Raw genomic sequence first — 18,500 nt, 5'->3', positions numbered from 1 at the left:
AGAGGGGAGGGAGTTCCGGAAGGATTCCAGGATGTCACTTTGAGCGAGTATGTGACCAGAACTCGTCCCGTTGCTTTTGGGGTTCTATGGGCTACACGTAGGAATCTCTGGTGGTGGCACTGGAGGTTGGGGGATCCGGAGTCACACCCAGACCTGCTCGACAGGCCTCCTTTTACTTTTCTTTTCGGATTCATGTTCTTAGAAAGTGTCTCTTATCTCTATGATTGCATTTTCTTTTCTCTCTCCTTTCTAGCAGATGATGGGAGTACAAGTATTGAGGTGACATGTGTTGCCCGTGCCCCCCTCCCCCCTGTCTCCTTATTTATTTCTCATTCTCTCCCAGCGTATTGTGGGGGTACCAATGTTCAGGTCGGGTGCATTGCTCTTTCCCCGCCTCCCCCCTCGGGTCAGAGCTTCAAGTGCGCCCATCCCCCAGTCGGTGCGCACCCACCCCCTCCCTAATGGATGTGTATGCCCACCCCCTCCCCACGCCCGCCCGACACCCACCCGATGAAGGTGATTCCTCGCTGTCCACTTAGGTGTCCATCCGTTCCTACCAATTTGCCGGTGAGCGCGCGCACGTGGTGCTCGTGTGTCCGTTCTTGGGACACCTGGCCTACTGGAACGGGTTCCAGCTCTGGCCAGGAGAACACGAGAGGCGCCCCCTCACCGCTGCTCCTCACAGCCGAATGGCACTCCGTGGTGTCCACGCGCCACATGTTACTAATGCACTCCTGGATGGATGGGCACTCGGGTCGCTTCCACATCTTTGCGATTGTGAATTGTGCCCTAACTGTCACCCTACCCCTTACCCAGCCCGTCTCCTCTGCCCCTGCCTGACGCGCTCCTCCCCCGCCAGGCCCGTCACTGTCCTCGGCCCCTGCCCCTGCCTGACCGGCCCCTTCCCGCCCCGGCCCGTCACCGTCACCGTCCTCTGCCCCTGCCTGACAGGCTCCTCTCCGCCCGGCCCACCACCTGGGCCACTGCCTGACTCGCTCCTCCCCGGCCAGGCCCGTCACTGTCCTGGGCCCCCGCCTGACCGGCTCCTTCCCGCCCGGCCTGTCACCGTCCTCGGCCCCTGCCTGACACGCTCCTCCCCGCCCGTCACCGTCCTCGGCCCCTGCCTGACCGGCTCCTCCGTCGCCTGGGCCTTCCAGGGGCTTGGTGTGGACGCTGCTTCCAGGAAGCCCTCCAGGAACCCGGCAGCAGGGCGGCCGCAGCAGTCTGGCGCAGGCATCGCTAAGTCGCCTGCCGGGGACGGGGACGTGCCCCGCTGTGCCGCGGGGGCCCAGCCTGGTGTCTTCCCTGAGGCCCTGGGGCTGCCGCTCCCCGCAAGGGGAGAGCCTCGGAGGTGGGGACCGCCTCCTGATGGGGACGTCCACGCAGCTCTCCACGTCGGATTCCGGGGCTCTCTGTCCTGCCTGAAGGCCCAGCTGGCCTGCGGGTCCTTAGAGTGGCAGGAACATCCTCAAACTGATATTGCGAGTCCGGGGGTTGTCTGCACTTTTGTGCTGGGCACCCCAGGGAGGCCCAGGGGCTGGCTGGACAACGCGGTCTGCTCGGGTGCTTTGGAGGAGCAACCGATGCCCTTTGGACTTTGGTAGCAGCGTCTCAGGTGTCTCTGAGCCCTGCGCCATGTCGGGGAGGAGGCGGGAGGGGCCGCGACCTGCAGTCGTGTTCCCGGGGTGGCACGGCATGTGGCTTCTTCCACAGGCTGCTTGGCCTGGGCTCCCTGCACCTGGGCCTTTGGGGGACTGGCCCTGTGCTTGCCAACGCTTCCTGCAGGGACCCGGAGCTGGGAGGTGGCATCTCCCAGCCCTGGGCCGGGCAGAGCCCCAGCGGGCCATGCCCACAACCTCTCTCAGCACGGGTCCCCCAGAAGGCTCCTTTGGGACCAGGATTCTCCTGCGGGTGACTTCTTAAAGTCTGGCCCCTGGATGGAGGGGCACCGGGAGCAGAGGAGCCGGAAGCGGAAGGGGGTGCCCATGCGAGGGGACATTTTCAGGCCAAGTACCAGCTTCAGCCTGATCCTCCTGGGAACCCCGGGGTGTACGTCACACCTCCTGGTTGTCCCGCTCTGAGACAAGGAGCCGGGCTTCGCATTCCCACAGCAGCCAGTCGTGGGCTGAGGACACCTGGGGCCTTGGGAACTCCCTGGCTTCTCTTTGGATTACCATTTGGAGCTGCTTGGGAATCGTGCCGCCACACACACCCGAGTGCAGGTGTCTTCTGCACAGACTGCGGGCCTCGCGCTTCTGAATGCCACTGGCTCGCCACCCACCCACGGGTGAACCTGGTCAGGGTGCTTTCTCTAAGGAGCCGACTCTGATCCGGGCGGGCTACCGGTGTCTCTGTTTGCTCGTTTCTTTCTTCCATTTCGGGAAAGTCTGCCTTACTGGGTGTGGAAATCTCCTATGCCTTTCCTCGCCTATTCTGTCAGCTTTAAAATTCTCTTTCAGTTGCCACCCTCACAGATGGATTAGGAAACTCTTTCCGGTGCACTCATTAGTGAAATGACCTCAAGGAAGCTCGAATCCAATATCTAATCGCCGGCTTTTAGCAAGTCCACACCCGAGGGTGGTTGGGGTCCAATCCAGCCCCGGGCCAGGCCCAGGCCCCTTGGACTGGGCCACAGGAGGACACGGAGCAGGGTCCCGGCCCCCACGGGAGCGGTGCCGGCAGTTCTCCAAGGGCTTGGGGGTTTTCCAGAGGTAGGAGATGGAGGGGACTGATTTCTTCAGCGCCCCCCAAACCACCCCGCCCCACCCCAGCCATGGGACACATCCCGAGAGACGCCCCTACACTCGCTCCCCTCCCCCATGCGCTGTGCCCCAGCCCTGGCCCTGGGGAATAGGCGGCAGCCCACCCACAGGGCGGGGGCGCAGCTGACAGGGGTTGTGCGGGAGGGCGGCCCCTGGCTGGGGTCAAAGGGTGAGCGCGCGTGCGCAGTCAGCGGCGGCGCGCTGGGGGTGGGGGCGGGTAGGTGAAGGAGGCGAGGTGAGGAGAGGAGGGGGGCTGGAAGGTCTCCACCTTGGCGGGTCCAGCCGTGGAGGCGCATCGTGTCTGTGTGTGTGTGTTTGTGTGTGTGTGTGTGTGTGTGTGTGTGTGTGTGTGTGTGTGTGTGTAGACAGCCCCCACCCCACCCCGCCCCGCCCCGTCCCTCACCTCAGTCCTCCGGAGTCCGCCCGACCGGGCCGGCCAACTGCACAGGCCCGGCGCGGGTCAGCGCTATCGCGGGGAAGCGCGGTGAGGCTGGCCTCTTGAGCGGGGCAGGGGCGCCCTCCGCGGTCTAGGGCCACACCACCCCGAACGCGCCCCATCTCGTCTGATCTCCGAAGCTAAGCAGCGTCGGGCCTGGTTAGTACTTGGATGGGAGACCGCCTGGGAATCCCGGGTGTCCTAGGCTTTTTTTTTTTTTTTTTTTTTTTTTTTTTTGCCTGTTGCTCTGTCCCCTTGCCGGGAGCGCGGCGGGGCGGCGGTCCGGCGGATCACCCCCACCCTCAGCGCCCGCCGCGGTGCCTGCCGCCCCAGCCCGCACCGTGGGGCCTCCTCTTGTCCCAAGCCGGGACACCGCCGCCACGGGGCAGCATGCGTGCCATCTGGACTGTCCGGTCTCAGTCCAAAGGTCTGGTCTGTGGGAAACGACACGCTGGAGGAAACCTGGAGAGTCTGAGAGGGGAGGGAGTTCCGGAAGGATTCCAGGATGTCACTTTGAGCGAGTATGTGACCAGAACTCGTCCCGTTGCTTTTGGGGTTCTATGGGCTACACGTAGGAATCTCTGGTGGTGGCACTGGAGGTTGGGGGATCCGGAGTCACACCCAGACCTGCTCGACAGGCCTCCTTTTACTTTTCTTTTCGGATTCATGTTCTTAGAAAGTGTCTCTTATCTCTATGATTGCATTTTCTTTTCTCTCTCCTTTCTAGCAGATGATGGGAGTACAAGTATTGAGGTGACATGTGTTGCCCGTGCCCCCCTCCCCCCTGTCTCCTTATTTATTTCTCATTCTCTCCCAGCGTATTGTGGGGGTACCAATGTTCAGGTCGGGTGCATTGCTCTTTCCCCGCCTCCCCCCTCGGGTCAGAGCTTCAAGTGCGCCCATCCCCCAGTCGGTGCGCACCCACCCCCTCCCTAATGGATGTGTATGCCCACCCCCTCCCCACGCCCGCCCGACACCCACCCGATGAAGGTGATTCCTCGCTGTCCACTTAGGTGTCCATCCGTTCCTACCAATTTGCCGGTGAGCGCGCGCACGTGGTGCTCGTGTGTCCGTTCTTGGGACACCTGGCCTACTGGAACGGGTTCCAGCTCTGGCCAGGAGAACACGAGAGGCGCCCCCTCACCGCTGCTCCTCACAGCCGAATGGCACTCCGTGGTGTCCACGCGCCACATGTTACTAATGCACTCCTGGATGGATGGGCACTCGGGTCGCTTCCACATCTTTGCGATTGTGAATTGTGCCCTAACTGTCACCCTACCCCTTACCCAGCCCGTCTCCTCTGCCCCTGCCTGACGCGCTCCTCCCCCGCCAGGCCCGTCACTGTCCTCGGCCCCTGCCCCTGCCTGACCGGCCCCTTCCCGCCCCGGCCCGTCACCGTCACCGTCCTCTGCCCCTGCCTGACAGGCTCCTCTCCGCCCGGCCCACCACCTGGGCCACTGCCTGACTCGCTCCTCCCCGGCCAGGCCCGTCACTGTCCTGGGCCCCCGCCTGACCGGCTCCTTCCCGCCCGGCCTGTCACCGTCCTCGGCCCCTGCCTGACACGCTCCTCCCCGCCCGTCACCGTCCTCGGCCCCTGCCTGACCGGCTCCTCCGTCGCCTGGGCCTTCCAGGGGCTTGGTGTGGACGCTGCTTCCAGGAAGCCCTCCAGGAACCCGGCAGCAGGGCGGCCGCAGCAGTCTGGCGCAGGCATCGCTAAGTCGCCTGCCGGGGACGGGGACGTGCCCCGCTGTGCCGCGGGGGCCCAGCCTGGTGTCTTCCCTGAGGCCCTGGGGCTGCCGCTCCCCGCAAGGGGAGAGCCTCGGAGGTGGGGACCGCCTCCTGATGGGGACGTCCACGCAGCTCTCCACGTCGGATTCCGGGGCTCTCTGTCCTGCCTGAAGGCCCAGCTGGCCTGCGGGTCCTTAGAGTGGCAGGAACATCCTCAAACTGATATTGCGAGTCCGGGGGTTGTCTGCACTTTTGTGCTGGGCACCCCAGGGAGGCCCAGGGGCTGGCTGGACAACGCGGTCTGCTCGGGTGCTTTGGAGGAGCAACCGATGCCCTTTGGACTTTGGTAGCAGCGTCTCAGGTGTCTCTGAGCCCTGCGCCATGTCGGGGAGGAGGCGGGAGGGGCCGCGACCTGCAGTCGTGTTCCCGGGGTGGCACGGCATGTGGCTTCTTCCACAGGCTGCTTGGCCTGGGCTCCCTGCACCTGGGCCTTTGGGGGACTGGCCCTGTGCTTGCCAACGCTTCCTGCAGGGACCCGGAGCTGGGAGGTGGCATCTCCCAGCCCTGGGCCGGGCAGAGCCCCAGCGGGCCATGCCCACAACCTCTCTCAGCACGGGTCCCCCAGAAGGCTCCTTTGGGACCAGGATTCTCCTGCGGGTGACTTCTTAAAGTCTGGCCCCTGGATGGAGGGGCACCGGGAGCAGAGGAGCCGGAAGCGGAAGGGGGTGCCCATGCGAGGGGACATTTTCAGGCCAAGTACCAGCTTCAGCCTGATCCTCCTGGGAACCCCGGGGTGTACGTCACACCTCCTGGTTGTCCCGCTCTGAGACAAGGAGCCGGGCTTCGCATTCCCACAGCAGCCAGTCGTGGGCTGAGGACACCTGGGGCCTTGGGAACTCCCTGGCTTCTCTTTGGATTACCATTTGGAGCTGCTTGGGAATCGTGCCGCCACACACACCCGAGTGCAGGTGTCTTCTGCACAGACTGCGGGCCTCGCGCTTCTGAATGCCACTGGCTCGCCACCCACCCACGGGTGAACCTGGTCAGGGTGCTTTCTCTAAGGAGCCGACTCTGATCCGGGCGGGCTACCGGTGTCTCTGTTTGCTCGTTTCTTTCTTCCATTTCGGGAAAGTCTGCCTTACTGGGTGTGGAAATCTCCTATGCCTTTCCTCGCCTATTCTGTCAGCTTTAAAATTCTCTTTCAGTTGCCACCCTCACAGATGGATTAGGAAACTCTTTCCGGTGCACTCATTAGTGAAATGACCTCAAGGAAGCTCGAATCCAATATCTAATCGCCGGCTTTTAGCAAGTCCACACCCGAGGGTGGTTGGGGTCCAATCCAGCCCCGGGCCAGGCCCAGGCCCCTTGGACTGGGCCACAGGAGGACACGGAGCAGGGTCCCGGCCCCCACGGGAGCGGTGCCGGCAGTTCTCCAAGGGCTTGGGGGTTTTCCAGAGGTAGGAGATGGAGGGGACTGATTTCTTCAGCGCCCCCCAAACCACCCCGCCCCACCCCAGCCATGGGACACATCCCGAGAGACGCCCCTACACTCGCTCCCCTCCCCCATGCGCTGTGCCCCAGCCCTGGCCCTGGGGAATAGGCGGCAGCCCACCCACAGGGCGGGGGCGCAGCTGACAGGGGTTGTGCGGGAGGGCGGCCCCTGGCTGGGGTCAAAGGGTGAGCGCGCGTGCGCAGTCAGCGGCGGCGCGCTGGGGGTGGGGGCGGGTAGGTGAAGGAGGCGAGGTGAGGAGAGGAGGGGGGCTGGAAGGTCTCCACCTTGGCGGGTCCAGCCGTGGAGGCGCATCGTGTCTGTGTGTGTGTGTTTGTGTGTGTGTGTGTGTGTGTGTGTGTGTGTGTGTGTGTGTGTGTGTAGACAGCCCCCACCCCACCCCGCCCCGCCCCGTCCCTCACCTCAGTCCTCCGGAGTCCGCCCGACCGGGCCGGCCAACTGCACAGGCCCGGCGCGGGTCAGCGCTATCGCGGGGAAGCGCGGTGAGGCTGGCCTCTTGAGCGGGGCAGGGGCGCCCTCCGCGGTCTAGGGCCACACCACCCCGAACGCGCCCCATCTCGTCTGATCTCCGAAGCTAAGCAGCGTCGGGCCTGGTTAGTACTTGGATGGGAGACCGCCTGGGAATCCCGGGTGTCCTAGGCTTTTTTTTTTTTTTTTTTTTTTTTTTTTTTTGCCTGTTGCTCTGTCCCCTTGCCGGGAGCGCGGCGGGGCGGCGGTCCGGCGGATCACCCCCACCCTCAGCGCCCGCCGCGGTGCCTGCCGCCCCAGCCCGCACCGTGGGGCCTCCTCTTGTCCCAAGCCGGGACACCGCCGCCACGGGGCAGCATGCGTGCCATCTGGACTGTCCGGTCTCAGTCCAAAGGTCTGGTCTGTGGGAAACGACACGCTGGAGGAAACCTGGAGAGTCTGAGAGGGGAGGGAGTTCCGGAAGGATTCCAGGATGTCACTTTGAGCGAGTATGTGACCAGAACTCGTCCCGTTGCTTTTGGGGTTCTATGGGCTACACGTAGGAATCTCTGGTGGTGGCACTGGAGGTTGGGGGATCCGGAGTCACACCCAGACCTGCTCGACAGGCCTCCTTTTACTTTTCTTTTCGGATTCATGTTCTTAGAAAGTGTCTCTTATCTCTATGATTGCATTTTCTTTTCTCTCTCCTTTCTAGCAGATGATGGGAGTACAAGTATTGAGGTGACATGTGTTGCCCGTGCCCCCCTCCCCCCTGTCTCCTTATTTATTTCTCATTCTCTCCCAGCGTATTGTGGGGGTACCAATGTTCAGGTCGGGTGCATTGCTCTTTCCCCGCCTCCCCCCTCGGGTCAGAGCTTCAAGTGCGCCCATCCCCCAGTGGGTGCGCACCCACCCCCTCCCTAATGGATGTGTATGCCCACCCCCTCCCCACGCCCGCCCGACACCCACCCGATGAAGGTGATTCCTCGCTGTCCACTTAGGTGTCCATCCGTTCCTACCAATTTGCCGGTGAGCGCGCGCACGTGGTGCTCGTGTGTCCGTTCTTGGGACACCTGGCCTACTGGAACGGGTTCCAGCTCTGGCCAGGAGAACACGAGAGGCGCCCCCTCACCGCTGCTCCTCACAGCCGAATGGCACTCCGTGGTGTCCACGCGCCACATGTTACTAATGCACTCCTGGATGGATGGGCACTCGGGTCGCTTCCACATCTTTGCGATTGTGAATTGTGCCCTAACTGTCACCCTACCCCTTACCCAGCCCGTCTCCTCTGCCCCTGCCTGACGCGCTCCTCCCCCGCCAGGCCCGTCACTGTCCTCGGCCCCTGCCCCTGCCTGACCGGCCCCTTCCCGCCCCGGCCCGTCACCGTCACCGTCCTCTGCCCCTGCCTGACAGGCTCCTCTCCGCCCGGCCCACCACCTGGGCCACTGCCTGACTCGCTCCTCCCCGGCCAGGCCCGTCACTGTCCTGGGCCCCCGCCTGACCGGCTCCTTCCCGCCCGGCCTGTCACCGTCCTCGGCCCCTGCCTGACACGCTCCTCCCCGCCCGTCACCGTCCTCGGCCCCTGCCTGACCGGCTCCTCCGTCGCCTGGGCCTTCCAGGGGCTTGGTGTGGACGCTGCTTCCAGGAAGCCCTCCAGGAACCCGGCAGCAGGGCGGCCGCAGCAGTCTGGCGCAGGCATCGCTAAGTCGCCTGCCGGGGACGGGGACGTGCCCCGCTGTGCCGCGGGGGCCCAGCCTGGTGTCTTCCCTGAGGCCCTGGGGCTGCCGCTCCCCGCAAGGGGAGAGCCTCGGAGGTGGGGACCGCCTCCTGATGGGGACGTCCACGCAGCTCTCCACGTCGGATTCCGGGGCTCTCTGTCCTGCCTGAAGGCCCAGCTGGCCTGCGGGTCCTTAGAGTGGCAGGAACATCCTCAAACTGATATTGCGAGTCCGGGGGTTGTCTGCACTTTTGTGCTGGGCACCCCAGGGAGGCCCAGGGGCTGGCTGGACAACGCGGTCTGCTCGGGTGCTTTGGAGGAGCAACCGATGCCCTTTGGACTTTGGTAGCAGCGTCTCAGGTGTCTCTGAGCCCTGCGCCATGTCGGGGAGGAGGCGGGAGGGGCCGCGACCTGCAGTCGTGTTCCCGGGGTGGCACGGCATGTGGCTTCTTCCACAGGCTGCTTGGCCTGGGCTCCCTGCACCTGGGCCTTTGGGGGACTGGCCCTGTGCTTGCCAACGCTTCCTGCAGGGACCCGGAGCTGGGAGGTGGCATCTCCCAGCCCTGGGCCGGGCAGAGCCCCAGCGGGCCATGCCCACAACCTCTCTCAGCACGGGTCCCCCAGAAGGCTCCTTTGGGACCAGGATTCTCCTGCGGGTGACTTCTTAAAGTCTGGCCCCTGGATGGAGGGGCACCGGGAGCAGAGGAGCCGGAAGCGGAAGGGGGTGCCCATGCGAGGGGACATTTTCAGGCCAAGTACCAGCTTCAGCCTGATCCTCCTGGGAACCCCGGGGTGTACGTCACACCTCCTGGTTGTCCCGCTCTGAGACAAGGAGCCGGGCTTCGCATTCCCACAGCAGCCAGTCGTGGGCTGAGGACACCTGGGGCCTTGGGAACTCCCTGGCTTCTCTTTGGATTACCATTTGGAGCTGCTTGGGAATCGTGCCGCCACACACACCCGAGTGCAGGTGTCTTCTGCACAGACTGCGGGCCTCGCGCTTCTGAATGCCACTGGCTCGCCACCCACCCACGGGTGAACCTGGTCAGGGTGCTTTCTCTAAGGAGCCGACTCTGATCCGGGCGGGCTACCGGTGTCTCTGTTTGCTCGTTTCTTTCTTCCATTTCGGGAAAGTCTGCCTTACTGGGTGTGGAAATCTCCTATGCCTTTCCTCGCCTATTCTGTCAGCTTTAAAATTCTCTTTCAGTTGCCACCCTCACAGATGGATTAGGAAACTCTTTCCGGTGCACTCATTAGTGAAATGACCTCAAGGAAGCTCGAATCCAATATCTAATCGCCGGCTTTTAGCAAGTCCACACCCGAGGGTGGTTGGGGTCCAATCCAGCCCCGGGCCAGGCCCAGGCCCCTTGGACTGGGCCACAGGAGGACACGGAGCAGGGTCCCGGCCCCCACGGGAGCGGTGCCGGCAGTTCTCCAAGGGCTTGGGGGTTTTCCAGAGGTAGGAGATGGAGGGGACTGATTTCTTCAGCGCCCCCCAAACCACCCCGCCCCACCCCAGCCATGGGACACATCCCGAGAGACGCCCCTACACTCGCTCCCCTCCCCCATGCGCTGTGCCCCAGCCCTGGCCCTGGGGAATAGGCGGCAGCCCACCCACAGGGCGGGGGCGCAGCTGACAGGGGTTGTGCGGGAGGGCGGCCCCTGGCTGGGGTCAAAGGGTGAGCGCGCGTGCGCAGTCAGCGGCGGCGCGCTGGGGGTGGGGGCGGGTAGGTGAAGGAGGCGAGGTGAGGAGAGGAGGGGGGCTGGAAGGTCTCCACCTTGGCGGGTCCAGCCGTGGAGGCGCATCGTGTCTGTGTGTGTGTGTTTGTGTGTGTGTGTGTGTGTGTGTGTGTGTGTGTGTGTGTGTGTAGACAGCCCCCACCCCACCCCGCCCCGCCCCGTCCCTCACCTCAGTCCTCCGGAGTCCGCCCGACCGGGCCGGCCAACTGCACAGGCCCGGCGCGGGTCAGCGCTATCGCGGGGAAGCGCGGTGAGGCTGGCCTCTTGAGCGGGGCAGGGGCGCCCTCCGCGGTCTAGGGCCACACCACCCCGAACGCGCCCCATCTCGTCTGATCTCCGAAGCTAAGCAGCGTCGGGCCTGGTTAGTACTTGGATGGGAGACCGCCTGGGAATCCCGGGTGTCCTAGGCTTTTTTTTTTTTTTTTTTTTTTTTTTTTTGCCTGTTGCTCTGTCCCCTTGCCGGGAGCGCGGCGGGGCGGCGGTCCGGCGGATCACCCCCACCCTCAGCGCCCGCCGCGGTGCCTGCCGCCCCAGCCCGCACCGTGGGGCCTCCTCTTGTCCCAAGCCGGGACACCGCCGCCACGGGGCAGCATGCGTGCCATCTGGACTGTCCGGTCTCAGTCCAAAGGTCTGGTCTGTGGGAAACGACACGCTGGAGGAAACCTGGAGAGTCTGAGAGGGGAGGGAGTTCCGGAAGGATTCCAGGATGTCACTTTGAGCGAGTATGTGACCAGAACTCGTCCCGTTGCTTTTGGGGTTCTATGGGCTACACGTAGGAATCTCTGGTGGTGGCACTGGAGGTTGGGGGATCCGGAGTCACACCCAGACCTGCTCGACAGGCCTCCTTTTACTTTTCTTTTCGGATTCATGTTCTTAGAAAGTGTCTCTTATCTCTATGATTGCATTTTCTTTTCTCTCTCCTTTCTAGCAGATGATGGGAGTACAAGTATTGAGGTGACATGTGTTGCCCGTGCCCCCCTCCCCCCTGTCTCCTTATTTATTTCTCATTCTCCCCCAGCGTATTGTGGGGGTACCAATGTTCAGGTCGGGTGCATTGCTCTTTCCCCGCCTCCCCCCTCGGGTCAGAGCTTCAAGTGCGCCCATCCCCCAGTCGGTGCGCACCCACCCCCTCCCTAATGGATGTGTATGCCCACCCCCTCCCCACGCCCGCCCGACACCCACCCGATGAAGGTGATTCCTCGCTGTCCACTTAGGTGTCCATCCGTTCCTACCAATTTGCCGGTGAGCGCGCGCACGTGGTGCTCGTGTGTCCGTTCTTGGGACACCTGGCCTACTGGAACGGGTTCCAGCTCTGGCCAGGAGAACACGAGAGGCGCCCCCTCACCGCTGCTCCTCACAGCCGAATGGCACTCCGTGGTGTCCACGCGCCACATGTTACTAATGCACTCCTGGATGGATGGGCACTCGGGTCGCTTCCACATCTTTGCGATTGTGAATTGTGCCCTAACTGTCACCCTACCCCTTACCCAGCCCGTCTCCTCTGCCCCTGCCTGACGCGCTCCTCCCCCGCCAGGCCCGTCACTGTCCTCGGCCCCTGCCCCTGCCTGACCGGCCCCTTCCCGCCCCGGCCCGTCACCGTCACCGTCCTCTGCCCCTGCCTGACAGGCTCCTCTCCGCCCGGCCCACCACCTGGGCCACTGCCTGACTCGCTCCTCCCCGGCCAGGCCCGTCACTGTCCTGGGCCCCCGCCTGACCGGCTCCTTCCCGCCCGGCCTGTCACCGTCCTCGGCCCCTGCCTGACACGCTCCTCCCCGCCCGTCACCGTCCTCGGCCCCTGCCTGACCGGCTCCTCCGTCGCCTGGGCCTTCCAGGGGCTTGGTGTGGACGCTGCTTCCAGGAAGCCCTCCAGGAACCCGGCAGCAGGGCGGCCGCAGCAGTCTGGCGCAGGCATCGCTAAGTCGCCTGCCGGGGACGGGGACGTGCCCCGCTGTGCCGCGGGGGCCCAGCCTGGTGTCTTCCCTGAGGCCCTGGGGCTGCCGCTCCCCGCAAGGGGAGAGCCTCGGAGGTGGGGACCGCCTCCTGATGGGGACGTCCACGCAGCTCTCCACGTCGGATTCCGGGGCTCTCTGTCCTGCCTGAAGGCCCAGCTGGCCTGCGGGTCCTTAGAGTGGCAGGAACATCCTCAAACTGATATTGCGAGTCCGGGGGTTGTCTGCACTTTTGTGCTGGGCACCCCAGGGAGGCCCAGGGGCTGGCTGGACAACGCGGTCTGCTCGGGTGCTTTGGAGGAGCAACCGATGCCCTTTGGACTTTGGTAGCAGCGTCTCAGGTGTCTCTGAGCCCTGCGCCATGTCGGGGAGGAGGCGGGAGGGGCCGCGACCTGCAGTCGTGTTCCCGGGGTGGCACGGCATGTGGCTTCTTCCACAGGCTGCTTGGCCTGGGCTCCCTGCACCTGGGCCTTTGGGGGACTGGCCCTGTGCTTGCCAACGCTTCCTGCAGGGACCCGGAGCTGGGAGGTGGCATCTCCCAGCCCTGGGCCGGGCAGAGCCCCAGCGGGCCATGCCCACAACCTCTCTCAGCACGGGTCCCCCAGAAGGCTCCTTTGGGACCAGGATTCTCCTGCGGGTGACTTCTTAAAGTCTGGCCCCTGGATGGAGGGGCACCGGGAGCAGAGGAGCCGGAAGCGGAAGGGGGTGCCCATGCGAGGGGACATTTTCAGGCCAAGTACCAGCTTCAGCCTGATCCTCCTGGGAACCCCGGGGTGTACGTCACACCTCCTGGTTGTCCCGCTCTGAGACAAGGAGCCGGGCTTCGCATTCCCACAGCAGCCAGTCGTGGGCTGAGGACACCTGGGGCCTTGGGAACTCCCTGGCTTCTCTTTGGATTACCATTTGGAGCTGCTTGGGAATCGTGCCGCCACACACACCCGAGTGCAGGTGTCTTCTGCACAGACTGCGGGCCTCGCGCTTCTGAATGCCACTGGCTCGCCACCCACCCACGGGTGAACCTGGTCAGGGTGCTTTCTCTAAGGAGCCGACTCTGATCCGGGCGGGCTACCGGTGTCTCTGTTTGCTCGTTTCTTTCTTCCATTTCGGGAAAGTCTGCCTTACTGGGTGTGGAAATCTCCTATGCCTTTCCTCGCCTATTCTGTCAGCTTTAAAATTCTCTTTCAGTTGCCACCCTCACAGATGGATTAGGAAACTCTTTCCGGTGCACTCATTAGTGAAATGACCTCAAGGAAGCTCGAATCCAATATCTAATCGCCGGCTTTTAGCAAGTCCACACCCGAGGGTGGTTGGGGTCCAATCCAGCCCCGGGCCAGGCCCAGGCCCCTTGGACTGGGCCACAGGAGGACACGGAGCAGGGTCCCGGCCCCCACGGGAGCGGTGCCGGCAGTTCTCCAAGGGCTTGGGGGTTTTCCAGAGGTAGGAGATGGAGGGGACTGATTTCTTCAGCGCCCCCCAAACCACCCCGCCCCACCCCAGCCATGGGACACATCCCGAGAGACGCCCCTACACTCGCTCCCCTCCCCCATGCGCTGTGCCCCAGCCCTGGCCCTGGGGAATAGGCGGCAGCCCACCCACAGGGCGGGGGCGCAGCTGACAGGGGTTGTGCGGGAGGGCGGCCCCTGGCTGGGGTCAAAGGGTGAGCGCGCGTGCGCAGTCAGCGGCGGCGCGCTGGGGGTGGGGGCGGGTAGGTGAAGGAGGCGAGGTGAGGAGAGGAGGGGGGCTGGAAGGTCTCCACCTTGGCGGGTCCAGCCGTGGAGGCGCATCGTGTCTGTGTGTGTGTGTTTGTGTGTGTGTGTGTGTGTGTGTGTGTGTGTGTGTGTGTAGACAGCCCCCACCCCACCCCGCCCCGCCCCGTCCCTCACCTCAGTCCTCCGGAGTCCGCCCGACCGGGCCGGCGAACTCCACAGGCCCGGCGCGGGTCAGCGCTATCGCGGGGAAGCGCGGTGAGGCTGGCCTCTTGAGCGGGGCAGGGGCGCCCTCCGCGGTCTAGGGCCACACCACCCCGAACGCGCCCCATCTCGTCTGATCTCCGAAGCTAAGCAGCGTCGGGCCTGGTTAGTACTTGGATGGGAGACCGCCTGGGAATCCCGGGTGCCCTAGGCTTTTTTTTTTTTTTTGCCTGTTGCTCTGTCCCCTTGCCGGGAGCGCGGCGGGGCGGCGGTCCGGCGGATCACCCCCACCCTCAGCGCCCGCCGCGGTGCCTGCCGCCCCAGCCCGCACCGTGGGGCCTCCTCTTGTCCCAAGCCGGGACACCGCCGCCACGGGGCAGCATGCGTGCCATCTGGACTGTCCGGTCTCAGTCCAAAGGTCTGGTCTGTGGGAAACGACACGCTGGAGGAAACCTGGAGAGTCTGAGAGGGGAGGGAGTTCCGGAAGGATTCCAGGATGTCACTTTGAGCGAGTATGTGACCAGAACTCGTCCCGTTGCTTTTGGGGTTCTATGGGCTACACGTAGGAATCTCTGGTGGTGGCACTGGAGGTTGGGGGATCCGGAGTCACACCCAGACCTGCTCGACAGGCCTCCTTTTACTTTTCTTTTCGGATTCATGTTCTTAGAAAGTGTCTCTTATCTCTATGATTGCATTTTCTTTTCTCTCTCCTTTCTAGCAGATGATGGGAGTACAAGTATTGAGGTGACATGTGTTGCCCGTGCCCCCCTCCCCCCTGTCTCCTTATTTATTTCTCATTCTCTCCCAGCGTATTGTGGGGGTACCAATGTTCAGGTCGGGTGCATTGCTCTTTCCCCGCCTCCCCCCTCGGGTCAGAGCTTCAAGTGCGCCCATCCCCCAGTGGGTGCGCACCCACCCCCTCCCTAATGGATGTGTATGCCCACCCCCTCCCCACGCCCGCCCGACACCCACCCGATGAAGGTGATTCCTCGCTGTCCACTTAGGTGTCCATCCGTTCCTACCAATTTGCCGGTGAGCGCGCGCACGTGGTGCTCGTGTGTCCGTTCTTGGGACACCTGGCCTACTGGAACGGGTTCCAGCTCTGGCCAGGAGAACACGAGAGGCGCCCCCTCACCGCTGCTCCTCACAGCCGAATGGCACTCCGTGGTGTCCACGCGCCACATGTTACTAATGCACTCCTGGATGGATGGGCACTCGGGTCGCTTCCACATCTTTGCGATTGTGAATTGTGCCCTAACTGTCACCCTACCCCTTACCCAGCCCGTCTCCTCTGCCCCTGCCTGACGCGCTCCTCCCCCGCCAGGCCCGTCACTGTCCTCGGCCCCTGCCCCTGCCTGACCGGCCCCTTCCCGCCCCGGCCCGTCACCGTCACCGTCCTCTGCCCCTGCCTGACAGGCTCCTCTCCGCCCGGCCCACCACCTGGGCCACTGCCTGACTCGCTCCTCCCCGGCCAGGCCCGTCACTGTCCTGGGCCCCCGCCTGACCGGCTCCTTCCCGCCCGGCCTGTCACCGTCCTCGGCCCCTGCCTGACACGCTCCTCCCCGCCCGTCACCGTCCTCGGCCCCTGCCTGACCGGCTCCTCCGTCGCCTGGGCCTTCCAGGGGCTTGGTGTGGACGCTGCTTCCAGGAAGCCCTCCAGGAACCCGGCAGCAGGGCGGCCGCAGCAGTCTGGCGCAGGCATCGCTAAGTCGCCTGCCGGGGACGGGGACGTGCCCCGCTGTGCCGCGGGGGCCCAGCCTGGTGTCTTCCCTGAGGCCCTGGGGCTGCCGCTCCCCGCAAGGGGAGAGCCTCGGAGGTGGGGACCGCCTCCTGATGGGGACGTCCACGCAGCTCTCCACGTCGGATTCCGGGGCTCTCTGTCCTGCCTGAAGGCCCAGCTGGCCTGCGGGTCCTTAGAGTGGCAGGAACATCCTCAAACTGATATTGCGAGTCCGGGGGTTGTCTGCACTTTTGTGCTGGGCACCCCAGGGAGGCCCAGGGGCTGGCTGGACAACGCGGTCTGCTCGGGTGCTTTGGAGGAGCAACCGATGCCCTTTGGACTTTGGTAGCAGCGTCTCAGGTGTCTCTGAGCCCTGCGCCATGTCGGGGAGGAGGCGGGAGGGGCCGCGACCTGCAGTCGTGTTCCCGGGGTGGCACGGCATGTGGCTTCTTCCACAGGCTGCTTGGCCTGGGCTCCCTGCACCTGGGCCTTTGGGGGACTGGCCCTGTGCTTGCCAACGCTTCCTGCAGGGACCCGGAGCTGGGAGGTGGCATCTCCCAGCCCTGGGCCGGGCAGAGCCCCAGCGGGCCATGCCCACAACCTCTCTCAGCACGGGTCCCCCAGAAGGCTCCTTTGGGACCAGGATTCTCCTGCGGGTGACTTCTTAAAGTCTGGCCCCTGGATGGAGGGGCACCGGGAGCAGAGGAGCCGGAAGCGGAAGGGGGTGCCCATGCGAGGGGACATTTTCAGGCCAAGTACCAGCTTCAGCCTGATCCTCCTGGGAACCCCGGGGTGTACGTCACACCTCCTGGTTGTCCCGCTCTGAGACAAGGAGCCGGGCTTCGCATTCCCACAGCAGCCAGTCGTGGGCTGAGGACACCTGGGGCCTTGGGAACTCCCTGGCTTCTCTTTGGATTACCATTTGGAGCTGCTTGGGAATCGTGCCGCCACACACACCCGAGTGCAGGTGTCTTCTGCACAGACTGCGGGCCTCGCGCTTCTGAATGCCACTGGCTCGCCACCCACCCACGGGTGAACCTGGTCAGGGTGCTTTCTCTAAGGAGCCGACTCTGATCCGGGCGGGCTACCGGTGTCTCTGTTTGCTCGTTTCTTTCTTCCATGTCGGGAAAGTCTGCCTTACTGGGTGTGGAAATCTCCTATGCCTTTCCTCGCCTATTCTGTCAGCTTTAAAATTCTCTTTCAGTTGCCACCCTCACAGATGGATTAGGAAACTCTTTCCGGTGCACTCATTAGTGAAATGACCTCAAGGAAGCTCGAATCCAATATCTAATCGCCGGCTTTTAGCAAGTCCACACCCGAGGGTGGTTGGGGTCCAATCCAGCCCCGGGCCAGGCCCAGGCCCCTTGGACTGGGCCACAGGAGGACACGGAGCAGGGTCCCGGCCCCCACGGGAGCGGTGCCGGCAGTTCTCCAAGGGCTTGGGGGTTTTCCAGAGGTAGGAGATGGAGGGGACTGATTTCTTCAGCGCCCCCCAAACCACCCCGCCCCACCCCAGCCATGGGACACATCCCGAGAGACGCCCCTACACTCGCTCCCCTCCCCCATGCGCTGTGCCCCAGCCCTGGCCCTGGGGAATAGGCGGCAGCCCACCCACAGGGCGGGGGCGCAGCTGACAGGGGTTGTGCGGGAGGGCGGCCCCTGGCTGGGGTCAAAGGGTGAGCGCGCGTGCGCAGTCAGCGGCGGCGCGCTGGGGGTGGGGGCGGGTAGGTGAAGGAGGCGAGGTGAGGAGAGGAGGGGGGCTGGAAGGTCTCCACCTTGGCGGGTCCAGCCGTGGAGGCGCATCGTGTCTGTGTGTGTGTGTGTGTGTGTGTGTGTGTGTGTGTGTGTGTGTGTGTAGACAGCCCCCCACCCCACCCCGCCCCGCCCCGTCCCTCACCTCAGTCCTCCGGAGTCCGCCCGACCGGGCCGGCCAACTCCACAGGCCCCGCGCGGGTCAGCGCTATCGCGGGGAAGCGCGGTGAGGCTGGCCTCTTGAGCGGGGCAGGGGCGCCCTCCGAGGTCTACGGCCACACCACCCCGAACGCGCCCCATCTCGTCTGCTCTCAGAAGCTAAGCAGCGTCGGGCCTGGTTAGTACTTGGATGGGAGACCGCCTGGGAATCCCGGGTGCCCTAGGCTTTTTTTTTTTTTTTTTTTGCCTGTTGCTCTGTCCCCTTGCTGGGAGCGCGGCGGGGCGGCGGTCCGGCGGATCACCCCCACCCTCAGCGCCCGCCGCGGTGCCTGCCGCCCCAGCCCGCACCGTGGGGCCTCCTCTTGTCCCAAGCCGCGACACCGCCGCCACGGGGCAGCACGCGTGCCATCTGGACTGTCAGGTCTCAGACCAAAGGTCTGGTCTGTGGGAACCGACACGCTGGAGGAAACCTCGAGAGTCTGAGAGGGGAGGGAGTTCCGGAAGGATTCCAGGATGTCACTTTGAGCGAGTATGTGACCAGAACTCGTCCCGTTGCTTTTGGGGTTCTATGGGCTACACGTAGGAATCTCTGGTGGTGGCACTGGAGGTTGGGGGATCCGGAGTCACACCCAGACCTGCTCGACAGGCCTCCTTTTACTTTTCTTTTCGGATT

At 64.3% G+C, this 18,500-nt stretch overlaps 5 pseudogenes; all 5 read left to right on the top strand.

Annotated features, from left to right (window-relative positions):
* The first annotated feature begins 3,287 nt into the window (after positions 1–3,287).
* Positions 3,288–3,406, top strand: LOC142867450 (uncharacterized; annotated as a pseudogene).
* Positions 3,407–6,959: 3,553 nt separating this feature from the next.
* Positions 6,960–7,078, top strand: LOC142867449 (uncharacterized; annotated as a pseudogene).
* A 3,550-nt stretch (positions 7,079–10,628) lies between these two features.
* Positions 10,629–10,747, top strand: LOC142867448 (uncharacterized; annotated as a pseudogene).
* A 3,544-nt stretch (positions 10,748–14,291) lies between these two features.
* Positions 14,292–14,410, top strand: LOC142867414 (uncharacterized; annotated as a pseudogene).
* A 3,525-nt stretch (positions 14,411–17,935) lies between these two features.
* LOC142867406 (uncharacterized) lies at positions 17,936–18,054 on the top strand (annotated as a pseudogene).
* Positions 18,055–18,500: the final 446 nt, after the last annotated feature.

Source organism: Microcebus murinus, unplaced genomic scaffold (assembly GCF_040939455.1).
Source record: "Microcebus murinus isolate Inina unplaced genomic scaffold, M.murinus_Inina_mat1.0 scaf015_hap2_Mmur4.0, whole genome shotgun sequence".
Lineage (NCBI taxonomy): Eukaryota > Metazoa > Chordata > Mammalia > Primates > Cheirogaleidae > Microcebus > Microcebus murinus.
This window is presented reverse-complemented; position numbering and strand designations above follow the sequence as displayed.